Source organism: Delphinapterus leucas, chromosome 1, assembly GCF_059928025.1.
Source record: "Delphinapterus leucas isolate spDelLeu-1000000601 "Yukka" chromosome 1, BTC_Dleu_Yukka2, whole genome shotgun sequence".
Classification (NCBI taxonomy): domain Eukaryota; kingdom Metazoa; phylum Chordata; class Mammalia; order Artiodactyla; family Monodontidae; genus Delphinapterus; species Delphinapterus leucas.
Genome location: NC_143129.1, coordinates 35,528,999 through 35,553,911, shown reverse-complemented (window position 1 = coordinate 35,553,911; position 24,913 = coordinate 35,528,999). Strand labels below are relative to the sequence as shown.

General features: G+C 38.0%; 1 long non-coding RNA gene across 1 annotated transcript; it reads right to left on the bottom strand.

The window, feature by feature from the left end:
* Positions 1-242: 242 nt before the first annotated feature.
* LOC111177561 (uncharacterized) lies at positions 243-24,910 on the bottom strand. The gene is made up of 4 exons (XR_002645372.3): positions 24,788-24,910; positions 8,526-8,573; positions 7,495-7,583; positions 243-7,053 (listed from the first exon to the last, which is right to left on the bottom strand). It is a non-coding gene; the product is annotated as an uncharacterized LOC111177561 (long non-coding RNA).
* Positions 24,911-24,913: the final 3 nt, after the last annotated feature.

Genomic DNA, 24,913 nt, shown 5'->3' with positions numbered 1-24,913 from the left:
TGCCCTGTTGGTGGGAATGTAAATTGATACAGCCACTGTGGAGAACAGTATGGAGGTTCCTTAAAAAACTAACAATAGAACTACAGTATTACCCACTACTGGACATATACCCTGAGAAAATCATAATTCAAAAAGTCACATGTACCCCCATGTTTAGTGCAGCACTATTTACAATAGCCAGGACATGGAAACAACCTAAATGTCCATCAACAGATGAATGGATAAAGAAGATGTGGTATATATATATATATATATATATATATAAAATGGAAGATTATTCAGCCATAAAAAGAAATGAAACTGGGTCATTTGTAGAGATGCAGATGGACCAAGAATCTGTCATACAGACTGGAGTAAGTCAGAAAGAGAAAAACAAATATAGTATATTAACACATATATGTGGAATCTAGAAAAATGGTACAGATGAACTTTTTTGCAGGGCAGGAACAGAAAGGCAGACGTAGAGAATTGACACGTCGACACGGGGGGGAAGGGGAAGGTGGGATGAATTGGGAGATTAGGTTTGACATAAATACACTACCATATGTAAAATAGATAGCTAGTGGGAACCTGCTGTATAGCAAAGGGAGCTCAGCCCGGTGCTCTGTGATGGCCTAGTTGGGTGGGATGGGAGGGAAAAGTCCAAGAGGGAGGGGATGTGTGTATGCATATGGCTGATTCACTTCGTTGTGTGGCAGAGTCTAACACAACATTGTAAAGCAATTATACTCCTATATATATATAATGCAATGAATTTCTGCCAGAACCACCCAAATCTCCATCAATAAAGAATTGGTTAATTTAATTATAGTACATCCATACACTGTAATTTTAAGTCATTAAATGAGTGAGTTACATTTACATGCACCAACATCAAAGGTCAAGATGGATTGTTAAAATGAAAGGGGCAAGTCTGAACATAAAAGCTGTTCACATAACTAAATATATAAGCCCGTTTATGTAACTAAAACTCCATAAGCAGTATCTGCCTGCATTTCTTCTCTCTATCTAGTTGGTGATCTCTGTCTATATAAAAAGAGATCATCTGGAGAATTTATTGGACTGCCTAGAAGAAATGCTTAAATGCACATAAAATTTACTTAGCACACAAACAGATTTAGTATCCAATTTTTAAAAGTGTAAAAATAAATTTGGAAGCAAAATATGAATTGAATCCAAAATAATTTTTTGGTAGGGAAGAAGTGGGCCATCTGCCAATGCAGCAATGCCAACCTAAAGTAAGCCAGCTATGCTAGGAAGTGCCTCTACCGAGCAAAGCAAATCAGTCCATAAGAAGGTGACTCATCTCTCGAGTGATGATATGATTAATGATTCCCATCCTGATAATAGCAGAAGGGGTGTCATCTTTTGCTAACAGTCAGTCGCTTACTGTGTCATGTTCAGTTGAATCCAGTGGTACTCTCATACCCTTTTCCTCCCGCTTTTATTGACTCAGTGAGAATTCTTTCATCTCTGGCTTAGGAAAAATAAGAAGCAGGTCAGTTGGCAGATCACTATCCACCAGTTGCAAGTTTTGCTGGCAGAAAAGGGACAGAGGTCCTCTCTTTTCATTAGCTGCTGCTGCAGCAGACTCAAAGAACTTGCCACATAATTTGACCATGTCAGTTGCAATTTTAAGAAGAATTTACCTTAAAGTTCAATGTAGGTGGCCTAATATAAAAGACTGAACAAATGTTATGTTCATCATGTTCCTGTTCATTATATATATTTAGCTATTAACTAGATTTTCTAATTTTCATAATGACTGCCAAGAGGCTCATTTTTATTTTTTCTGGTAAAATCTCTATCTCTCTCACTTTCTCTGTCATCTTCCCTCATTATTTTAAAATATGCCTAAATTTTATTCTGTATCCCAGATGTTTATTATAAGTTATGCAACTTTACTTTTTTAGTATATTCTTATTTTGCTTCTTAAAAATGAAGACAAAAAGTTTTGAATGGTGTTACTCTCACATAATATGTCTGTATACTTGAAACACCCTAAGAGAATTGACTCAAAAGCCATTATAAACAAGAAGAAAATTCAGTAAGTTGTCTAGGTACAAAATAAATGCAAAAAATCTATAGCTTTCCAATATACAAACTACAATTAAGTAACAGATACAATGGAAGAAAAAATATATACAACAGCAATTACAATATTAATTGCTTAGGAATACATGTAACAACAAACATTCAAGATGTGTATTAAACAATTTAAGCCCTCTATTAAAATTTTTAATTAAAAAAATTAAATCAAGGGATAAAAATAAAACACTTAAATAGAATAGTATTTATTTTTGGCTGAGAAGTCAAAGTATTATAATGATGAAAATCCCTCCTAAGCTAATATATAAACTTTGATGAATAAAAATAACAAATGTTTTAAAGCAAACTTCTAATGTTAACAGGGAGAAAATAAAGATCTTTATATGTTTCAGCGACTTCCAGATATATTTCTTAGCTTTACAGTGGTATAACTGATATATTAAAAATTCCACACATTTAATGTATATATCTTGATGTATACAACTGTGATACCAACACCACAACCAACGTACTAAACATATCCGTCACCTTCAAATTTTTCTTTTTGTTCTTTTGTAGGATGTTGGCTTGTTGAGTTCTTTTTTGGGGGTAAGAACACTTAACATGAGATCTATCTCAACATATTTTAAAGTGCACAATACCATATTGTTTTTTCAGATATAAGGCTATTACACACTTAATAGACTACAGTATTGTGTAAACATAACTTTTGAACGCACTGGGAAACCAAAAAATTCATGTGACTTGCTTTATTGTGATATCAATTTTACTGAGGTCATCTGAAACAAACCTGCATTATCTCTGAGGTACACCGGTATTTGTGTCTTCTTTAATTTTTTATCAGTGTTTTATAGTTTTCAGTATACAAATCTTTCACCTCCTTTGTTTAAGTTTATTCCTAAATATTTTGTTATTTTTGATGCTATTTTAAATGAAATTGTCCTCTTAATTTCCTTTCAGACAGTTTGTTCTTAGTGTATTAAATGCAACTGATTTTTAAAAATTAATTAATCAATTAATTTTTGGCTGCATTAGGTCTTCATTGCTGTCCGTGGGCTTTTCTCTACTTGCGGTGGGCGGGGCCTACTCTTTGTTGTGGTGCATGGGCTTCTCATTGCGGTGGCTTCTCTTGCTGTGGAGCATAGGCTCTAGGTATGCAGGCTTCAACAGTTGTGGTGCATGGGCTCAGTGGTTGTGGCTCGTGGGATCAGTAGTGGTGGTTCATGGGCTCTAGAGTGCAGGCTCAGTAGTTGTGGCACACAGGCTTATTTGCTCAGCGGCATGTGGGATCTTCCTGGGCCAGGGCTTGAACCTGTGTCTCCTACACTGGCAGGCAAATTCTTAACCATTGCGACACTAGGGAAGCCCCAATGCAACTGATTTTTGTATGTTGATTTTATATTCTGTAACCTTGTTGAATTTATTTTATTAGTTCTAAAACGTTTTTTCTTGTGTGTGGAGTCTTTGGGTTATCTATGTATAAGATGATGTCATCTGCAAATAGAGACAATTTTACTTCTTTCATTCAGATTTGGGATGTCTTTTCTTTTTCTTGACTAATTGCTTTGACTAGGACTTCCAGTATTATGTTGAATAGAAGTGGTGACTGTGGGCATCCTTAATTTTAAAACATGTTATAAGGCAGTAGTAATCAAAATAGACTGCTACATGCACCTAAAAAGATATAAGTATCAATCAGTAGAAGAGTCTAGAAACAGGTATATAATGTATCTGGGGAATAGTTTTAAGAAACAGACTCTTCAAATCAATGGGGAAAGATGAATTGTCAATAAATAGGTCAGAAACTATTGGGGAGCCATCTGGGAGAAAATATTCTAGGTATCAACCTCATTTCCTACATCAAAATGAATTTTAACTGCGTTGAAGATTTAAGAGTTAAGAAGTATAATAAAAGTACTGGAAAAAAATACAGAAGAATTTAAAAATAGTCTGACTGGAGAAGACATTTTAAAGCCCAAAAGCCATATGGAGAAGATTGATAGTTTTGCTACTTAAAAATTTTAAATTTCTGCTAATAAACTCAGGATAATAATTATCAACACATAAAACAAGGGGCTAATTTCCATATTACATAAAGATCTACAAATCATTTTAAAAAGGTCTTACAACCAACATAGGAAAATGGGAAAATGGGCAAGAAAACCCATTATCAGTTCACTGAAAATATTACAAATGGTTTTAAAATAGAAAGATTTTGAAATTTTTACCCATAATAGGAGAAATGCAATAAGATTTCTTTTTTCACCCAACAGATCGGAAAAGAATAAAACATTTGATAAAAAAGCAATCTTAGAGACAGTAAGGTGGGCAAGGCAATCCTGTAGTGGGAATATAAATTGATACTCTCCATCTAAAGCACAATTTTGGCAGTATCTGTAGACATTAAGATATTCACATCTTTTATCAATTCCTCTTCTAGATTTCTATTTCTAAATTATATTCCTACAGAAAAAAAGACTATATGTATTCAGAAAATCACTGAATTATCATTTTTGATAGCCAATGACTGAAAACAACCTAAATATCTTTCAATAGAAGACAGAAGACTTAGACAAATCAACTCTGGTATATTCATCCAGTGGAATACTTTCTAATGTTAAAAAGAATAAGGCATATTCCATTCTGTTCTAAATGACCTGAAATGAAGTCCAAATAATGTTATCTTAAGTAGTTATTGTTATTGTTGGTAGTAGTGGTGGTGGTGGTGTTTTAAAGCAAGGTGTGGAACAATTCACATGGCATAATACCATTTCTGCAAAAAAAAAAAAAATCCATACATATTGATGACAAGAAACTGGCAATAACAGTTACCTCTGGATGGTGAAACTGGGAGACATGGGGATGGGGACAGGAGAATAGTATGCTTTTAAAAGAAAATCCTTTTGTAGTATTTGCACTTTCTGCCTTGTACATATACTTTAGAAAGTAATTACATAAAATAAACTTTAGAAAGTAACTTGTTTACTTGCAAATATGTTCTTATTGTTATATATACTTAGTTTTTATTGGTACTAAATCAAAAGCAAGCAGAACCATATTAACAGAAAAGTTCTGTATAATGTAAATTATTTTTAAAGATTCTTAATCAATTAAAAAATGTTTATTCTGTCTTACATTCAGATATAAATCCTTCATGCATTTATTTTAATTGATATAAAAATAACTTCTTTTTGTAGCATGAGCTCTCATATTTGATATGTTCCAGCCATCTCATTCATGAAGGGCACCTAGAAGCCAAGTCCCTAACTGCCATATCCATCCTTGTAATAATAGTACCTTATGTTTTATAGTGTTTTGTACATGGGTTATTGTTACTGAACCAAAACTTGGGTCAGCTCGCCCATGCACAGTAAAGCCAATCTAGTGACATTGGGTTGTGGTGAAGGAAAGTGCCGCATTTATTATAAGGTGCCATACAAGGAGTCCAGGAGAGCTGGTGCTCAAAAAGTCCAAACTCCATGATGGGTTTCAGCAAAGCATTTTTAAAGGCAAGGTGAGGGACGGGAGTCCCAGGGTATGCGATCAGCTCTTGCACATTCTCTGATTGGTTGATGGTGAGGTAACAGGGCAGTGTCACAGGGGTTAACATTATCAAGCCTTAGGCTCTAGTAGGCCTGGGGTCTATGTGCTCATGGTGATCAAGTAGCTAAACTCTTCCATTTGGTGGAGGATTCAGCATCCATAAAACAAGTCAGGAAATGTGTATCAGATACTGTTATCTAGGTACTTCAGAGAGGAGCTAAAGCAGAGGATATGGGAGAGGAGTCTGTTCCAGGAAGGCCCCATAGGGTCCTGCTCAGTTAAATTATCATTTGATCTTGATTATTGGTTCCAGGTCCAAACGCAAGCAGTTATCTATATGTAAAGAACAGTTTTTAGCTGTCCTTTTGTGTTTTCATAGGTTAGAACTGCAGTCTTGCTAGTTGACCCTCCCTCACCACGTTTTCCTTCCTTCCTTCCTTAGCTTTCTCTTCTTCCTTCATACCCTTTGTGGATTTGTCTGCTTTTGTGTGATAAACATAATTTTAAGAATGCTAATGGGACTCAGAGAGGAGGTACATTTCGATGACTGCTTCAGGGCCAGCATGGTCCTTCAGCATGGTCCTTTCTTACAGATCATCTCATTTTAATTAAAACTGGTGTGTGTGTGTGTGTGTGTGTGTGTGTGTGTGAACTGTTTTCTACTCAGTCATCTGTGTAGGAGCCCTACACAATATGGGAGGCAGGTTAGCCCCATCTCCTGGCCTTTCAGAGAAAAGGGAGAAAAAGTCATTGAAGTTGCTTTTACCCCACCTCTAACTTACTAATGCTTAATGTAGATTTTGAGTAGAAGCTAGACCATTTTTATTTTTATTTTAAAACCAAAACTTTCTTCTGTCAATTAAAAAAAATTAAACTACTTTATTTGTATTTTTTGCTTTCGTTTTTTCAGTAAAAAACAACTTTGAATCCTTTTTTTTTAAATTTATTTATTTTTAAATTTATTTATTTTATTTTTGGCTGTGTTGGGTCTTCATTGTTGCGCACCGGCTTTCTCTAGTTGCGGCAAGTGGGGGCTACTCTTCTTTGTGGTGCACGGACTTCTCATTGCGGTGGCTTCTCTCATTGCAGAGCATGGGATTTAGGCATGTGGGCTTCAGTAGTTGTGGCTCATGGGCTCTAGAGTGCAGGCTCAGTCGTTGTGGTGCACAGGCTTAGTTGCTCCATGGCATGTAGGATCTTCCTGGACCAGGGCTCAAACCCGTGTCACTTGCATTGGCAGGAGGATTCTTAACCACTGCTCCACCAGGGAAGACCCGAATCCTTTTATTATAATTTGTCTTTAAAAATCGTCCTTTCATTTTGTCCAGACTCTTCTATATAATTTCCAGTCATTTAATTTAAATGAAATTACTTATTTTCTGCCAGTTTGCTTCCTTTCAGAGAGGAAAGAATATGAATTTTAGGAAGGGACATCAATTTCTTTCAGGTAAGTGTTGGCCTCTAGTGGATCAAAAGTGACAACACACTTTTAGAATAATTGTCTGACATTCTACAGAGAACGATTTTAGGAAAGCAACAAAGTAGATAGATTGAAAGTACAGAAGAAAACAAAGAAAAAAAACTACTTTGCCAAATATCATAAATAAATGCACTGATGAAATCATATAAAACTATTAGCATTAACTACCTAATAAATTTAAAACTTAGAAATGTATAAAATATCATAAACAAAAGTAAAATAAACTGGAGAAAACTTCAAACATGGCCTACAAATAGAGCAAAATGTACAAGAGATTTGGAAATGTATCAGGAAAAGACAGGAAACACATAGAAAAATGGGTGAAGGCTATCAATATACACAAGAGAAAACCTAAAAAGCAATGTTCAAATTCATTAGCAGTCAGAGAAATGCAAATTAAAACAATAATTTATCACTCTTACTTGTTAGAGTGGACCGTAAGTGTAGAAAGAATGTAGGGAATTCAGAACTCTCATGCACTGCTGGTGGGAATTCATACTGGAAATACCATCTGAAAAGCAATTGGCAGGTTAGCCAAATTTGCTATGACCTAGCAATTCTACTCCTGTGTGTGTGTGTTGTGTATGTTTGTGTATGTGTGTGTGTGTCTATATCTCTCTATATATTCCCCCCAAATTCAAGCTTGAAAGCAGTATAGTATGCAGAGGTATGTTTATTGTGGCATTGTTTACAGTGGCACAGTGGAGATGAAATCTGGGAGACATCAGAGTGACCCTCATTGGAGAAGTACCTGGGGAAAATATGGTGAAGGCACCCACCATGGAATAGTTTTCAGCAATAAGAAATAAAGTACAAGATATACACAGAGCAATACAGATGGATTTTTAAAATTGTACTAAGTAAAACTAAGCAACAGAATTAAATGTAATATGTAATACCATTTGATTTATGAAAATACATGCTTACAATAGTACACATTTTATAATAATTTACATAAATGAAAGGATATTCATTGAATATACTAGGAAACTTGCCTATGTGTTTCCTAGTAGGAGGGAGGGGGAGTAAAATGGGAATCAGTCAGTCAAGATAAAAGGGAGTAAGCCTGGTAATGTACATGAAAAGAGAAGTATCATTAGCTCAACTCTTTTCAGCTGAGGTCCAATATCAAAAAAGAAAACTTTAACAACCTTATAGAAAAAATAGGCAAAGGACATAAAGAGTGAACATACAAAATAAATGCAAATAAGGAAAAAACATGAGAAACAATGTTCAACTTCTTAGTACCCAAAGAAATAAAATGTAAAAGAAAAGTGTGATAACATCTTTCATCTGTCATATAGTCAAAAAAATTTAATGAAAATATTCTACGTTATTGGGGGAATATTGAAAGAGGTATTCATAAAGAGCTGGTAGTTTAAATTGCTAATGCTTTCCTGAAGGGCAACCTAGCAGTATATATGAAGAACATTAAAGATAAAGATAATCAAACCCTTTAATTCTGCAATTCCTCTTCAAGGAAGTTATCTTAAGTAGATCACTGCATAAGAGAATAAAGTTATAAATATGTCCACTATTTACAATAAAATATAACATCTAAGCATCCAGCAATAGGTAAAGAGGTAAATCATTGATACATTCATAATGAAGGAATATATAATATGATGTGCTCAAAGAATTTTTACTGTACAGGAACATGCTCATAAAATAATGATATCTGAGAAACACATAAAATTATAGAATACACTTATATACAGTGCCAGAAAATACATCAAATGTTAACAGCAGTTATCTCTAAATAGTAGTAATACAGTATTACCGAGGATTTTTCTTTGCTACACATTTCTGTATTTTCCTAAGGTTACTACAAAAATATATATTTCCAATATAGTTAGAAAATATGCATTGATTTAGGAGGCATGAGGGCACCTTGACTTGTGATGAACAGGTAATCTGAGGAAGGACATGCCATCTGGTCTAAGAAGTGCCACCTAAGGATGACAGAGAAATTGCCAGGAGCAAGCTTATGCTTGCTGATCTTAAGGATCCAGACCTTTACAAAGAAACAGTGAAAGAAAAGGTGGGCTTGTGGTCCACCAGGATTCTGACTGCTACATTCAGATCCTTAGAGGAGCTCTGATGTGCAGAGTAAGACAGAAGCAATAGATGATCTGTGTTCCATGCACGTTCAACATCAAAATGTCACTCAATCTGAGAATTTTTGATGAATAGAGCGAGTGCCCTTTTCAAACATAAGGTGATTTATAGCACTAGTTTCCACCCAAAAGGGATCTCTAGGTGGTTCTGATAATTTCTAGGAAGTTAGGAAGCTATATAGCAGCGTTGCGCTAGTATCAGTTACAGATAAACCTGTAAATCCAAAATGTCAGAAAAGTAATTATATCATTTGAAGAGCTACTGAAGACAGGTTTATAAAGATAAAATGGCTTGAGATTAGGGTAATTATATCTGGCTTATACAAACCCAGGTATGCTTTTGCCAAAAATATTTACAAATTTTACACTGCCTTCCAGGAATTTTGATGCAGAAAACCTAAGTCCATGCCTAACGCAGACAGACTCACAATGGAATATGGTAGGTTCACCATGACTGAGACACTTCTTGAGACGAGCCTCAGTAGCTGATGATCTTGTCTCCAGTGAGCAGAAATAGGTCAGCCTAGAGACCAGCTGGAGGTGGTTTGTATAGAAAAGGAATCCAACTCCTAAATAACTCTGAGAGTCAATGAACTCAAATTTTAATTTTGGAAAGGTAATTGAGACTATCAGCCATGGTAACGGGCAAAGGTCCTATCAATGACACTGAATATCAAGAAAGTACAACTGGGTAGTGAGCACCTCAGAGATGGAAAAGAGTGATTCCAGAAAGTAGGGGAGGGAAGAGCAAGGATGCTCGGAGGGCAGTGATGTGGAAACAAGCTAGCTACTTTGCCATTGTAAAATGTGATCATCACAAATCAGGAGACTAGAAATGAAAATAGATATCATCTTATTATAAACTGAGACCCAAACTTTTACAAAAGTCTATAGTTTTCTAAAGTCATTACATATCCTATTTCTGAAAACTAACCAAGCAGAGCAGTAGTGAACTATAATTATGACCTGGTAAAATTTTTTTGAAAACTAAATGCAACAGATTTTGGAAAACAAGTTTCTATTAATATGAGGAGATGATTCATAATGAAATAGCTAAAAAGAACAGAAGGAAGTTATTCAAAATTCAGCGGAAAAGACAGTGCAAACTTCAGAGCTATAAGGCCCCTTGAAATCAGGTGGAAATGAGCAAGATGGAACTCCTGGATACAATGACTGACTCTGAAAATGCACGTGGAGCTAAAGACTCAGAGCCTGTGAAACAACACCACATCCTAATGACATTTAGCTTTTTCAAGTGATACCCACATCACTCTTTCAATCACTCATTCCATAAATATTTCATACTTTCCATGTACCAGGTTCTTTGCAATATTTAATATCTTTGCTTCCTGGTGCTCTGATGTAATTTGTCACAAGTGCAAGAAAGGTTTTTTAAAAGAGTGTGAAAAGAAACTTTCTCAGCTTCTATCCCATATTGGATCCCTCCTTTCTGCCAAGGCAGATTTAATTATTTCATAGTACAATGTTTCTATTTCTGTTGTGGTTCACTTTTATTTCAGGGCAAGCTGGTCTCTTAAGTATCTTAGGCTCAAGGACAGTACTCATCCCTGTGTTTGTAGCCCTTAGGAGAATGTCCTATACACTGTAAGCACTTTATAACTATTTGGTAACATTCAGCACTGCCAGTAGGTCTATCATTCTCTGGGCCTCAGTTTCCTGATTAGTGAAATGGGTAGAGTGATTAAGGACATGTAATGTGACAGTGCTTGGCACAGGCAGGTACTCTGTGGTAACGCAGGCCTTCTAGAGCATTCAGCCCCCCTCTTGGTAACAACACTTATTTTTTATTGGATGGAGGTCATCAAGAGAATGTGACTGCTGGTTGACCTGAGAGCTGGACCCTGGCAATCTAAGTCTCCTTACCCCCACCCGTCCCTGGAATCTATGTTCAGCCTACTACTGTCATACTAACTGCTGTTTCAAGGACACAGCCTGGAGACAGTCATGTGCTGCTGAGACCATCTGTACTGCATACGTTACTGAACCCTGTTAAGGCCTCTCAGTAGACTAATATTCTGGCAGGCAGAGGTGGAGGCCACCCAAGACAAGCCTGCTATGTAAATCCTCTTGTTTATTAAACATGCCTCCTACCAATCTGGAGTGGTCTGCCTCTTTGGTGTTTTCTTGCCTCCATGTACAGGGGTCAGTTTTGAATTTCACCTGGGGAACTCCCGAGGTTGTGAACAAACACCTTTGGGAAGTCACAACTTTACTACTCTTGGGTCATGAGATTTCAATGGTGCTGAGTCTACCTGCCCCTTCCTCCCCAACTCTGATTTTTAAGCTTGAGTTTAACCAAAGCCAGATCAATTAGAGCCAATGAACATTTGTTCTGGGTCATTTGCTGAGACAATTGGGAAAAGGCTCCCTTGTTCCATGGGGGTTGCTAAGTGACTTAGATATCAAGCTCTGAGCTGCCGAGACTGCCCACATGCAGAGCCTACCCATAAACACTCTTAAGATTTCCTAAAATGCTATTAATTATAACAGACCATTTTTTTATGTTCCACTAAGAATGAAGAAATGTAAAAAGAAAACGTAAGTTGCATGCTGACTTCAGAGCTGTGAAAACGAGAGGGCAAATGTGCACTTTAGAATTGATGAAATATAGTAAAAGCAGCACAGAGGAAAAAGAGATGAAGAATTATATAAAATCTTAATGATATCATTATATTCCTTAGATCCCCCCATATCTAAATCCTTAAGCTACTCCTGAATTACTGAGGTACAAGAAGGTGCTTATTTTGGTAAGGCTGCTGTAACAAAGTACCATAAATCAAGTGGCTTAAACAATAAAGAATTATTGTTTCACAGTTCTGGAGGATAGAAATCCAAAATCAAGGTGTCAGCACATTGGTTCCTTCTGAGGACTAGGAGAGAAGAATCTGTTCCAGATCTCTCTGCTTGCCTTGTAGATGGCCATTTCCTCCCTGTGTCTCTTCACATTGTTTTCCCTCTGTTCATGTGTCCAAATTCCCCTTTTCATAAGGACAACAGTCACATTAGATTAGGGCATACCCTAATGATCTCATTTTAAAGTAATTACGTCTATAATAATCTTATCTCCAAATAAGGTCACATTCTGAAGTACGGGGAGTTAGAGCTTCAACATATCATTTTTGGGGGGTTTGGGGGAGACCAAATTCAACCCATAACTGAGGGGATAACTTCATTATGAGAGCTAATGTGAGTTGAGTTTCTGTCATTTACAACCAAAAGACTTCTGCTCAGTAAATTTCAGTTTCCTTCCCTTAGGTAACCAAATATTCTAAGTCCCAGTAAGTTTCCAGAAATGGGTAATAATATGCATAGGCACAATTTTTATTTAACCAATTCAGTTATTTCTGAATAATTATTTATTCACTTATTTTTATTTTTTTTGGCTGTGCCACATGGCACGTGGGATCTTAGTTCCCTGACCAGGGATTGAACCTGTGCCCCCTGCAGTGGAAGGGCAGAGTCTTAACTGCTGGACCACCAGGGAAGTCCCACACCAGATAACTGAAGACCTAATGAGGGAAACTCCCTGGCTGTCCAGTGGTTAGGACTCCATACTTCCACTGCATGGAGCAAGGATTCAATCCCTGGTTAGGGAACTAAGATCCCAAAAGCTGCAGGGTGCAGCCAAAAAAAAAAAAAAAAAAGACCAAATGAGAAACGTGTGAAACCTCTTGGCAAACTATAGATCACTCTATACAATTAAGTATTGTGGGCTTTTTTTTCACTTAACCAATATTAAGACGCTGTATTTGCTTTACATTACATTAATTTAATCTTCACAATTCTATGAAGCAGTTTGGTTAGATGTATAATTTGTCCCAGTTTTCAGTGTTGAAAATTGAAAAATAAAGAAACTAAGAAATTTTTCCAAAGTCAGCTAACAAACAGCTAATACTGTGTAGTCTAGATTTTAATCCAAGTAATATATGTCCAGAGTTTAAACTCTTTACCAAGTAAGGTAGTATATAAGGAATAACAGAAGACATCTACACACATATAGATACATATATATATACATATATATATATACACACACACACACACACACACACACACACACACACACATAAAAGGACAATGGAAAAATTGGCCACAGATGTCTGGTAAAAACGTTTTTTAGATTTTAAATGCTGAAATTAAAGTACTTATTTCTCTTTTGGTTCTGAAAATAGAACAGCTGGCTAAGTGCTCAATAAGTAGACAAAAATTCATTACTCTTTCATTCTGAGAGCAGCTGCTTCATGTAAAATTTGACTCTCACCACAAGGACCACTCTTTGCCTTATAATCAGTGTGACTCCTTTGTTCAAGCTGAGCCTTTCCGTCTTGAATGTCACCTCATTAAGCAATATGTTACTGTTTTTCTCATTTCATTGATGTATTGATGTCTGTTTCACTGCTCCAGGTTACATTTTACTGAACTTTTCAATAGAAGGATCCCTTCTAGCTATCTGGTGAATAAATATCCTCCATCAGCTTACCTTGGAACTATTATTTTGATATCCTGTTACAAGTCACACCTTCCCACTAAAGTCAAAAAAGCAATAACCATTTCATGCCTATGGTATGACTGATCCCAAGCTCACCAGGAAAGTGGACGGCTTTCTCTTGACCTTTTTGCTTTTTGTATTTTTTTTCCCCAAACCAAAAAGTTGAAGTGTTGAGACAAGTGAATAATCCTGGGCCATGAAAAAGTTATGGTAACACTGAGAATCATTAAGAGATTTGATTGCTGCTCCAATAGCAGGAAGAGGAGCTTCCTCAGTCTGAGCCACTGGGTCCCAAGATGTATGATTTATTAAAGATCTCATATAAGAAGGAAGAGTTAGCCTGGCTGGGTCCCACACATTTACTTAGCACTCACCTGGGAATGTATAAGGGCTCTGAGGGCCAAGGTCAGAAAAAAAGATCTGTGGATCCAGAAATTTCCAGTTGAAATTGTGTCTACAGTCTTCCTGATTCCACAGCCCCATTATAGCCTGCTCCTAGCTGAAACTGTATACTGCACCTCCTCTCCTTCATTTCCACTGTTCACTGGGTAATGCCAGTTCATGTAGCTATGTGTCATTGTGAAGAATATACACTTTTGGAGTAAGGCAGACCTAGATTTGAATCGCATTTGATTTACATCATATAGTATTTATGATAAGCTTATTTACTTCTCTGTGCTTCAGTTTTCTCTTTTGTAAATGGGACAATAATAGTTACCTTTCAGAGCTATTCTGAGGATTAAATAGGTACAACATGCAAAACACAGAACTTTTTAAAAAAATATTTTAATTATTTATGGCTGCATTGGGTCTTCGTTGCTGCGCACAGGCTTTCTCTAGTTGTAGTGAGCAGGGCCTACTCTTTGCTTGTTGCGAGGGCTTCTCATTGCAGTGGCTTCTCATGTTGCAGAGCATGGGCTCTAGACATGCGGGCTTTAGTAGCTGTGGCTCACGGGTTCAGTAGTTTTGGTGCACGGGCTTAGTTACTCCGTGGCATACGGGATCTTCCTGGACCAGGGCTCAAACCTATGTCCCCTGCATTGGGAGGCAGATTCTTAACCACTGTGCCACCAGGGAATTCCCAAAACACAGTACATTCTAAATAAAAGTTCCTTTCCTTTCTTCTTCGCAAATCATCTCAAAAATGAAACTAAAATAATTCTGAAGGGGATCAGTAAATTGATAACTTTGAAAATGTTAACCTGATATCTCTCTATTTCTCTGTGGATAAGTACATATAGTAGCCATTGAAAGGTAATGATTAAAAGCACATAGTCTATAGCTAAACTACCTTGAGTTCAGATCACTTTGTAGTTCACTTGTCTCATCTGTAAAATGGGGATAATAAATTTACCAACCTCATAGTATTGTTATGAGTGTTAAGTCAAGCAGGTAAAATATACAACAAGCCTGAAACATACTAAGTGTTTGCTAAGTGTTATAATTCAGGACTCTTATAGTAAAACTTATAATTTATACAGATTAAGATAGAGATTTCCTGTTTATTTTAATATTTCAATCCCTTAAAGGAGAGCTCTGCCAGATACTTATGCCAGTTTCTCTAAAATGTGTATTTTGGGACCAACTATATTATTTTTTAGAGGTGTCATTCTGTGTAAATGCACTACATAGGTTTTTGCAAAGGAAAAAAAAAAGGCTGTTTAAAAATCGTTTTTCCTTCATAGTAGGGGATAAAAACCTACATCTATTCTTTTTGCATATGATGTCCTAGATTACTCAAATAAACTCATGTTGACAACCTTTTGATTCTTTGACAGTCAAGTAACTTTGCAAATAGCTTTATTACCCAAAGTTCTAAAAATATCAGTGTCTACTTTCAGATACAGGCTAGTAGATAATTTCTTTTGTAAAAATATTTATTTATTTATTTGGTTGTGCCAGGCAGGCTCACTAGTTGTGGCTCTCGGGCTCCTTAGTTGCGGCACATGGGCTCCTTAGTTGTGGCATGTGAACTCTTAGTTGTGGCACACATGTTGCATCTAGTTCCCTAACCAGCGATCAAACCTGGGCCCCCTGCACTAGGAGTGGGGAGTCCTAACCACTGTGCCACCAGGGAAGTCCCTAGTAGATAATTTCAATATTCATTCATTCAACCAGAATTTACTGAGAATCTACTCTGTGCCAGGTAGTGTTATAGAATACAGATGCTACTGAACTCAGGTTTGGCTGCTTGCTGCTCGAAAATCAATGTCCAAGAGGCAAGTGTTGGTAGAATGGAAAGTTGCTTTTAATCAGAAAAGCTGGCAATATGGGGAGGAGGCAGACTCATGTCCCCCAAAACCAACTCTGAAGATTCTGCTTGGCCATGAAAGTTTTTAAAGGGAAAAGGGGAAGTAATATCAGTTAATAGACAGACATAGGGAGTCATACTTGTAGCCATCTCCTACTGTGTGGAAGCTTGTTGGCTCGTGATCTTTCTATAAATGCTACCTCATTCACACAGTTTGTTCGCAAGATTACTGAAGGGGAAGGTAGGGGAGTGATCTGGTCATCTGTTAGTTATTTATTCTTCATTTTTACTTCTTTGATCTATGGAAAAAACCAACAGGTTAAGCAACATATTGTGTGATCAAAAGATCTGAAAGGTGTGGACATGAGTAGAGCATGGGGGTGCCTGGCTTAAGATTAGTTACAATATAGCTTTGCTAAAGTGGCAAGAAAAAAGAGGTCTCCTGCTGAGGGCGATTTCCTGCAAAGAGCTGCTTACACAGACAAAACTCTCTGCCCTTGTAGAGCTCTCATTATAGTGGGAAGGGAGAGGGTCAGTAAACAAATAGATTACTAAAATACATAATATTCCAAATTATGGAAGGTAACATGGAGAAAAAAATAGTCAGAGAAAGGAAAATTGGGTGACCCAGGGTAGGCAGAGGAATTACAATTTAATGGTTAGAGAATGTCTCACTGAGAGGGAACCTTTTCAGCAAAGGCCTGAGAGAAGTGGAGCAGGTCATGTGGATATCTAGTGGAAGAACATTCTAGGAAGAAGGAACAGCACATGCAAAGGCCTACAGGTGGGTGTGTATCTGGAATGTTCAAGGAATGACAAGGAAACTAGTGTGGCTAAGTAGAATAAGCAGCAGCAAGAACAGCAGGAATTGAAGACACAAGAATGTCCATAGAAGCATTACTAATAATATCCCAAACCTGGAGACAACTCAGATATCTATTAGTAATAAAATGGATAAATTACATTTATATAATGGAATTGCACATAGAAACAGAAAAGAAAAAAGATTATAGGTTCTTTCAGTAATATGGATGAATCTCAAACACAGTATTAGGCAAAAAAAGGCCAAAGCTAAAGAAGAAAAACTGCATGATTTCACTTACATAAACTACAAAAAAGGCAAAATTAGTTCATACAGTTAGAAGAAAGATTACAGTTGCCTTTGAGGAGAACAGAGATATTTGTTATTGGACAGGGGATACAAAGGGTCTTTTGGGAGGGTTGAGTGGAGGTAATATGTATGTTCATTTTGTGGTAATTTGCTTAGCATTTGCGAACCTTTCTGTACCTATGTTATATAAAAAATTAAAAAAAGAAAAATATACAGTAATGAATGGAAGAATATGATATAGCAAGTACACACAATTCTTTCAAGAAATTTTACAATGGGAGCTGAGAAATGGGACAATAGCCAAAGGGTAATTTTGAAGAAGAGAGAAATGACTGTTTTGGAAACTCCCATATTTGCCATAAATAAGAAACACCTGTCCTATTATTTACTTAGTAGGTTTTCTTTACATTGACTCATATTTAATGTAAATTTATTTAAAAAGCAAATCTCATATTAACATTATAAGAATCACTTGACGCAATAAAAGTAACTGTAAAAATACAATGAAAAAGCCATTCAGTTAAAATAATCTAAAAATGTAAAAACAATTAAGTGTAAATAAATTAATCTAATTGAGCTAAAAAATAAGTTCCTCAGTCAGAAAACTAGAGCTGTTAATAATCACTCAGACAAAAAAAGCATTCTGTTCTATGTCTATATAACCATCACCACCTCTGCTCACTTTTCCATAACTATCTCTTATACTTTAAGAACCCCATTTCAAACATTCATATTGAATTCAACAAAGAAAAAAATGAAGACACAGTCCTCACAACTCTAGGAGAAAAGGATGCTGACCTGCCCAGCACTTGAGGTCATCCCCAGTTCTGTGTCTCCCTGGCTTGGAGGGAAGTTGGGCTCTGAAAAAAAGCCTTCCCTTGCTGACTAAAAAGAACCTCCATTCCCACATCTCTTCTTGTAAAGTGCTGACATGTGCGTAAGTATGGGAGTTGGGGAGATGCTGCTCAGCTGTGGCTGTAGCAACCTTGCCTGAAACAAGGTAAAGTTAGAAGGGCATCCCAGAGAGGCTGCAAGTGATCACATCACTGAGTTCTAGGGCCCTAAATCACCTCCCTATTCCACATCTTAGAATACACTGCTTCATAACAATGGAGGCAATATTTTCCAAATTAAATATCAGGGTACATGATCTTTCAGAAAGATAGAATATTTAAAAAACCAGAGCTGCCCAGCCAGGCACCCTGCATCCTGGCCAGGGGCCGCCCCACCCACCAGTGCACACAGCAGCAACTATGGCCCTGCCACAAGAGGAGGGTTCACACAGCTTACACAGAGGACAACCCTTGAGCACCTGGCTCTGGTAGCCAAGTGAGATTGCACTTCTGAGCCCCACAGGACATCTCCTAAATAAATCCACTACTTGAAGACTGGAAGAGATGGATAGTTGACCTAATGCATAGAAACAAACACAGCAAATTAGACAAAATGAGACAGAGGAATATGTTCCAATAGAAAGAACAAGACAAAATCTCAGAAAAAGAGCTAAAAGAAGTGGAGATAATCTACTTAATAAAGAGTTAAAAGTAATGGTCATAAAGATGCTTACTGAACTCAGGAGAAGAATGAATGAACACAATGAGAACTTCAACAGAGAGACAGAAAATATAAGAAAGAACCAAACAGAAATTATAAATGAACTGAAAAATACATTAAAGGGGTTCAACAGCAGACTGGATGAAGTAGAAGAATGAATCAGAGAACTGAAAGACAAAGCAATGGAACTCACCCAGACAGAACAGCAAAATGTAAAAAGAACTTTTTAAAAATGAGGACATTTTAAGGGACCTTTGGGATAACATCAAGCAGAATGACACATTATAGGGTTCTAGAAGAAGAGAAAGAGAAAGGGCCAGAAAAATTAATTAACTGAAGAAATAGTAACTGAAAATTTCCCTAATTTGGGGAAGAAAACAGACATCCAGGTACAGGAAATATAAACCCAAAAAGATAACACCAAGACACATTATAATTAAAATGGTAAAAGTTAAAGACAAAGAGAGAATCCTAAAAGCAGTAAGAGAAAAACAACTTGTTGCATGAAAGGGAAACCCCATAGGGCTATCAGCAGATTTTCAGTAGAAACTTTACAGGCTGGAAGGGAGAAGCATGACAAAGTCAAACTGCTGAAGGGGAAAAAACTTCCAACCAAGAATTCCCTACCCAGCAAGTTATCACTCAGAATTGAAAGAGAGATCAGGAGTTTCCCAGATAAGTGAAAGCTAAAGGAGTTCATCCTCACTAAACTGGCCCTACAAGAAATGATAAAGGAACTTCCTTAAGCTGAAAAGAAATGGCACTAAATAATAATAAGAAAACATGCAGAAGTAAAAATCTCACTGGAAAAGGCAAATATTAATAAAAATAGTGGATCAATCACTTGTAAAGCAAGTATGAATGTTAAAAGACAAGAGTAGGAAAATTAACTAAATTACAATAAATAGTTCAGGAATGCATAAAATAAAAAGATGTAAAATGTGTCACTGAAAACACAAAACATGCAGGGGAGGGTGGCAAAAGATAAAGCTTTGGAATATCTTCAAATTTAAGTTGCTACCAACTTAAAACAGGCTACTACTTACATAAGATGTTATAGGTGAAACTCACAGTAACCAAAAAGACTTATAGTAATTATACAAAAGAAAATGAGAAAGAAACTAAACATATCTAAACATAACACCAAAGAAAACCATCAAAAAACAAGAAAAGACAGAAAGAGTAGAAAGGAACAGGGAGAAACTACAAAAACAACAAGAAAACAATGAAATGGAAATAAGTACATACCTATCAATGATTACCACATCAACAAAATTAAGGATAAAAACCATATGATCATTTCAATAGATGCAAAAAAATTTGATAAAACTCAACATCCACTTACGATAAAAACTCTCAACAAAGGGGGTATAGAGGGAATGCACCTCAACATAATAAAGGCCATAAGTGACAAACCCACAGCTAACATCACACTCAGCTGTAACAAGCTGAAAGCTTTTCCTCTAAGATGAGGAACAAGACAAGGATGCCCACTCTTGCCACTTTTATTCAACATAGTATTAGAAGTCCTCATCACAATTAGACAAGAAAAAGAAAAGGCATCCAAATCATAAATGAAGAAGCAAAACTGTCCTTTTTGCAGATGACATGATACTACATATAGAAAATCCTAAATACTCCACCAAAAAACTGTTAGAATAAATAAATTCAGTTAAGTTTCAGTTTATAAAATCAACATACAGATCTGTAACATTTCTATCACTGATAACAAACTATCAAGAAGAGAAACAAAAAATAATAATCCCATTTACAATTACATCAAAAACAATAAAATACCTAGGAATAAATTTAACCAGGGAAATGAAAGACCTACACACTGGAAACCATAAGGCACTAATGAAAGAAATTAAAGAAAACACAAAAAAATGGAAAGATATTCCATGTTCATGGAAGAAAAAATATTGTTAAAATGTCCCTGTCCCAAAGCAGCATAGACTCAATGCAAACTACCAAAATTCCAATGGCGTATTTCACAGAACTAGAGCAAATAACTCTAAAATTTGTATGGAACCACAATAGATCCCCATCAGGCAAAATAATCTTGAGATAGAAGAACAAAGCTAGAGGTATCACACTTCCTGATTTCAAACTATACTACAAAGCTATAGATATCAAAACAGATTGGTACTGGCACAAAAACAAACACACAGCTCGATGGAACAAAACTGAGAGCTCAGGGCTTTCCTGGTGGCGCAGTGGTTGAGAGTCTGCCTGCTGATGCAGGGGACATGGGTTCGTGCCCCAGTCCAGGAAGATCGTACATGCCGCAGAGTGGCTGGACCCGTGAGCCATGGCCACTGAGCCTGCGCGTCTGGAGCCTGTGCTCCGCAACGGGAGAGGCCACAACAGTGAGAGGCCCGCGTACCGCAAACAAAAAAAAACTGAGAGCTCAGAAATAAACCCATACATATATGGACAATTAATTTACAACAAAGGTACAAAGAACATACAAAGGAGGACAGTCTCTTCAATAAATGGTGCTGGGAAAACTGGACAGCCACGTGCAAAGAATGAAACTAGACCACTACCTTATACCATATACATAAATTATCTCAAAATGGATTAAAGATTAGAATGTAAGACCTGAAACCATAAAATTTCCAGAAGAAAACATAGGCAGTAACCTCATTGACATCTATCTTCGTGGGTTTTTTTTAGATCTGACTTCAAAGGCAAGTGACACAAAAGCAAAAATAAACAAATGGTTCTACATCAAACTAAAAAGCTTCTGCACAATGAAAGAAACCAGCATCAAAACGAAAACGTAACCTACAGTATGGGAAGAAATCTGCAAATCATGTAGCTGTTAAGGGGTTAACATCCAAAATATATAAAAAACTCATGCAGGGCTTCCCTGGTGGCACAGTGGTTGAGAGTCCACCTGCCGATGCAGGAGACACGGGTTCATGCCCCGGTCGGGGAAGATCCCACATGCCGCGGAGCGGCTGGGCCCGTGAGCCATGGCCGCTGAGCCTGCGCGTCCGGAGTGCTCCGCAACGGGAGAGGCCACAACAGTGAGAGGCCCGCGTACCGCAAAACAAAACAAAACTCATGCAACTCAACATCAAAAAAACCAAAAAATAAACCCAAACAACCCAATACAAAAATGGGCAGAGGATCTGAATAGACATTTTCCCAAAGAAGACATAAAATGGCCAACAAGCATATGAAAAGATGTCCAACCACACTAATTATTATGGAAATGCAAATCAAAACCACAATGATATATCACCTCACATCTGTTAGAATGGCTATTAGCAAAGAGATAAGAAATAAATGTTGGAGAGGATATGGAGAAAAAGGAACCCTTGTACACTATTGGTGCGGCTACTATGGAAAACAGTATGGAGATTCCTCAAAATCTTAAAGTTGGAACTACCATATGACCCAGCAATTCCACTTCTGGGTATTTATTCAAAGAACCTGAAAACATTACTTTGAAAATTATATATACCCCTATGTTCATTACTGCATTATTTACAAGAGTCAGGATATGAAAACAACATAAGTGTCTACTGATGGGTGAATGGATAAAGATGTGGTACATATACAGCTGTCCAGGTACATTTGAATTTCAGATAAACATGGAATTTTCTTTTAGAATATGTCTCAAATATTGCACTAGACATACTTATACTAAAAATGTATCTGTTGTTTATCTGAAATTCATCTGTAACTGGGCCTGTATTATTATTTGGTAAATCTGGGGGACAAAGTCAAATAAAATAGTATGAGAAGGGTCAGGGCAGAGGTCATCACAGGATATTTGGGCACATGTCAGGGAAGAGTTCATAGAGCTGGTAAGACTGAATCTTAAGCTGATAATTTGTGGTGTGTACCACTCATTTCAGAATTTAATAACACATCATCATGAGTTATGATTTAATTTTTTGATGAATATATGTTTTGTCTACAGAATTAGATCCTACGTTGCTTGAAGACAGCAACCAGTTCTTTGCGTTCCCCATACCACCTAGTACTGACAGGCACACCAAAGGCGTGTAGTAAGTAACTGCATGAATGGATTCAAATGGTTTTATCTTCGCAAAGAGTAAAAATATTCTGTTTATGAAATAATTGTTAACTGGTATTTTCTTTTTTAAACACTGCAGCCAAGAATCCAGTCTGGTACCTTTGGAGTCAAATTAGTAATAAAGATAAGGGTTGTCTGTAGGGCAGCAACCTAGGTTAGTTTCATGATGCTGTGGGCACATTTTTGATATCTGGGCTCCTTCCTAAGACCCTCATGTGTGGCATACTCTTGCTTGGATCAGACATATTGAAGCAGTACTTACAGTAGGCAGTCAGTCCAAACTGACTACTGACAAACACATCCCACTCACACTTAAGTTCCTCTTCAACCGACAGTTTGGAACTGTCCCCCACCTTCCACTACAGTGAGCTCCAAGCTGGTCCAGAGTGAGGTCTACCGCTATTCAGCTGTTAGAATCACAAGGGAAGATAATTTTTCTGACCTCCTCTCCTAGCCTCAGCTCTTCAGACCAGAACTAGGGAGGCAGCCTTGCTCCCACTAAGCACACTTCCCCAAGTGGCACCTTTCCAACAATTTATAAGGTAATATTTTTTTTTTTTTTTTTTTTTTGCGGTACGCAGGCCTCTCACTGCCGTGGCCTCTCCCGCCGCGGAGCGCAGGCTCCGGACGCACAGGCCCAGCGGCCATGGCGCACGGGCCCAGCCGCTCCTCGGCATGTGGGATCCTCCCGGACCGGGACACGAACCCGTGTCCCCTGCATCGGTAGACAGACTCCCAACCACTGCGCCACCAGGGAAGCACCCAAAGGAGCATTTTTTAAAATGTGCTCACTTCTTCCCCTTTAACTCCTTAAATTGAGTCTGAATTATTCGTGCCCATCTCTGGGCCCAGAGTATACTCTGTGGTCTGACCTAAGGTTCTTCCCAATTTCTTTTTACCACAATATTTCTAAGAGGCAGTAACCAGGTCTAGAGCATTATGAGGACTTGAAGCTTCCGCCACAAAAGTCAAAAACGTCTTTAAAGTCTGTGTACCATAGGCCCATTTTCATGACTGGTTATAGTTTCCCCAGGCCAAAGGTAAACAAAGCTGGACACTAGGTAAAGTAGTCAGGACAAATTTTAGTCAATAATATATTGCAGGGCTTCCCTGGTGGCGCAGTGGTTGAGAGTCCGCCTGCCGATGCAGGGGACACAGGTTCGTGCCCCGGTCCGGGAAGATCCCACATGCCGCGGAGCGGCTAGGCCCGTGAGCCATGGCAGCTGAGCCTGCGCGTCCGGAGCCTGTGCTCCGCAACGGGAGAAGCCACAGCAGTGAGAGGCCAGCATACGGCAAAAAAAAAAAAAAAATAACATATTGCAACAGGGAAAAGTGTCAAGCATGAAATGAACTCACCCTGGATTTGTACATAAGCTACTGGGCAGTTACAAGAGGAAATGGGGGTGTAAGTGAGTGGTGGCTCAGTAGAGGCAGGGAGTGAAAAACAAAAAAGAATCGGGAAGGAGAACTGGAGACTCACCTGGGATTGCTAACCAGAATTTATGGCAGTTAGGCTCCTCCCCTCCTAGAAACATGGGGGTAGAGATCCTACCTTCGGATGTTGACCGGTACAAATGCTAAATTCTTTTGGCAGCCTTGAGCTTTCTCAGGCAGGCACTTCAAATGGGGCTGGGGTCACTCGAGGGATGTGGATTTGATGTTAAAAGACCATGTTAGTGTTTGTTCAAGTCTTTACATGCCAAGGTTGAGGCTTTGAGAAGAGGGCAGAGAAGCCTGGCCAGTCCGGTTAAGGAAAGACTCTCTGTCACTTATCAGTTAAATTATTTAGTAAGCGCTCCCTCCCCTTCCCAAAGTCTACAGGAAGGGTCCAGGGAATAAATATCTCAAACTGCACTTTCTGTGTCCCTGGAGCCCACGTGCAGCTGCCTGTCAAGAGCCAGGGTTAGCTGCACAACACAAGGACTAGGGACAATTCCAGCAGGGACCCTTAAGTTTAGAAACCTCAACACAAACACGCTGCGGACCTCTCAGAGCTTCAGCGCTCAGACCTGAGGCCGCAGTCGGGAGAGATCCTCGACTCCCAGCAGCCCGCGAGAGGAACTCAATGCGCATCCTGGGCGCCGTGCCCTGTTGGCCAGCAGTGCGAGCTCCGCTCACCCCTCCAGAAGGCTGCCCCGGGAACCAAGCTCTCGCAGCTGCAGCGTCCCGAATCCACTCGGCGATGTCCGGGCACAGGCCGGAAGCGGGAGGCCGTGGGAGGCGGAGCCGGTATCGAAATGGGGC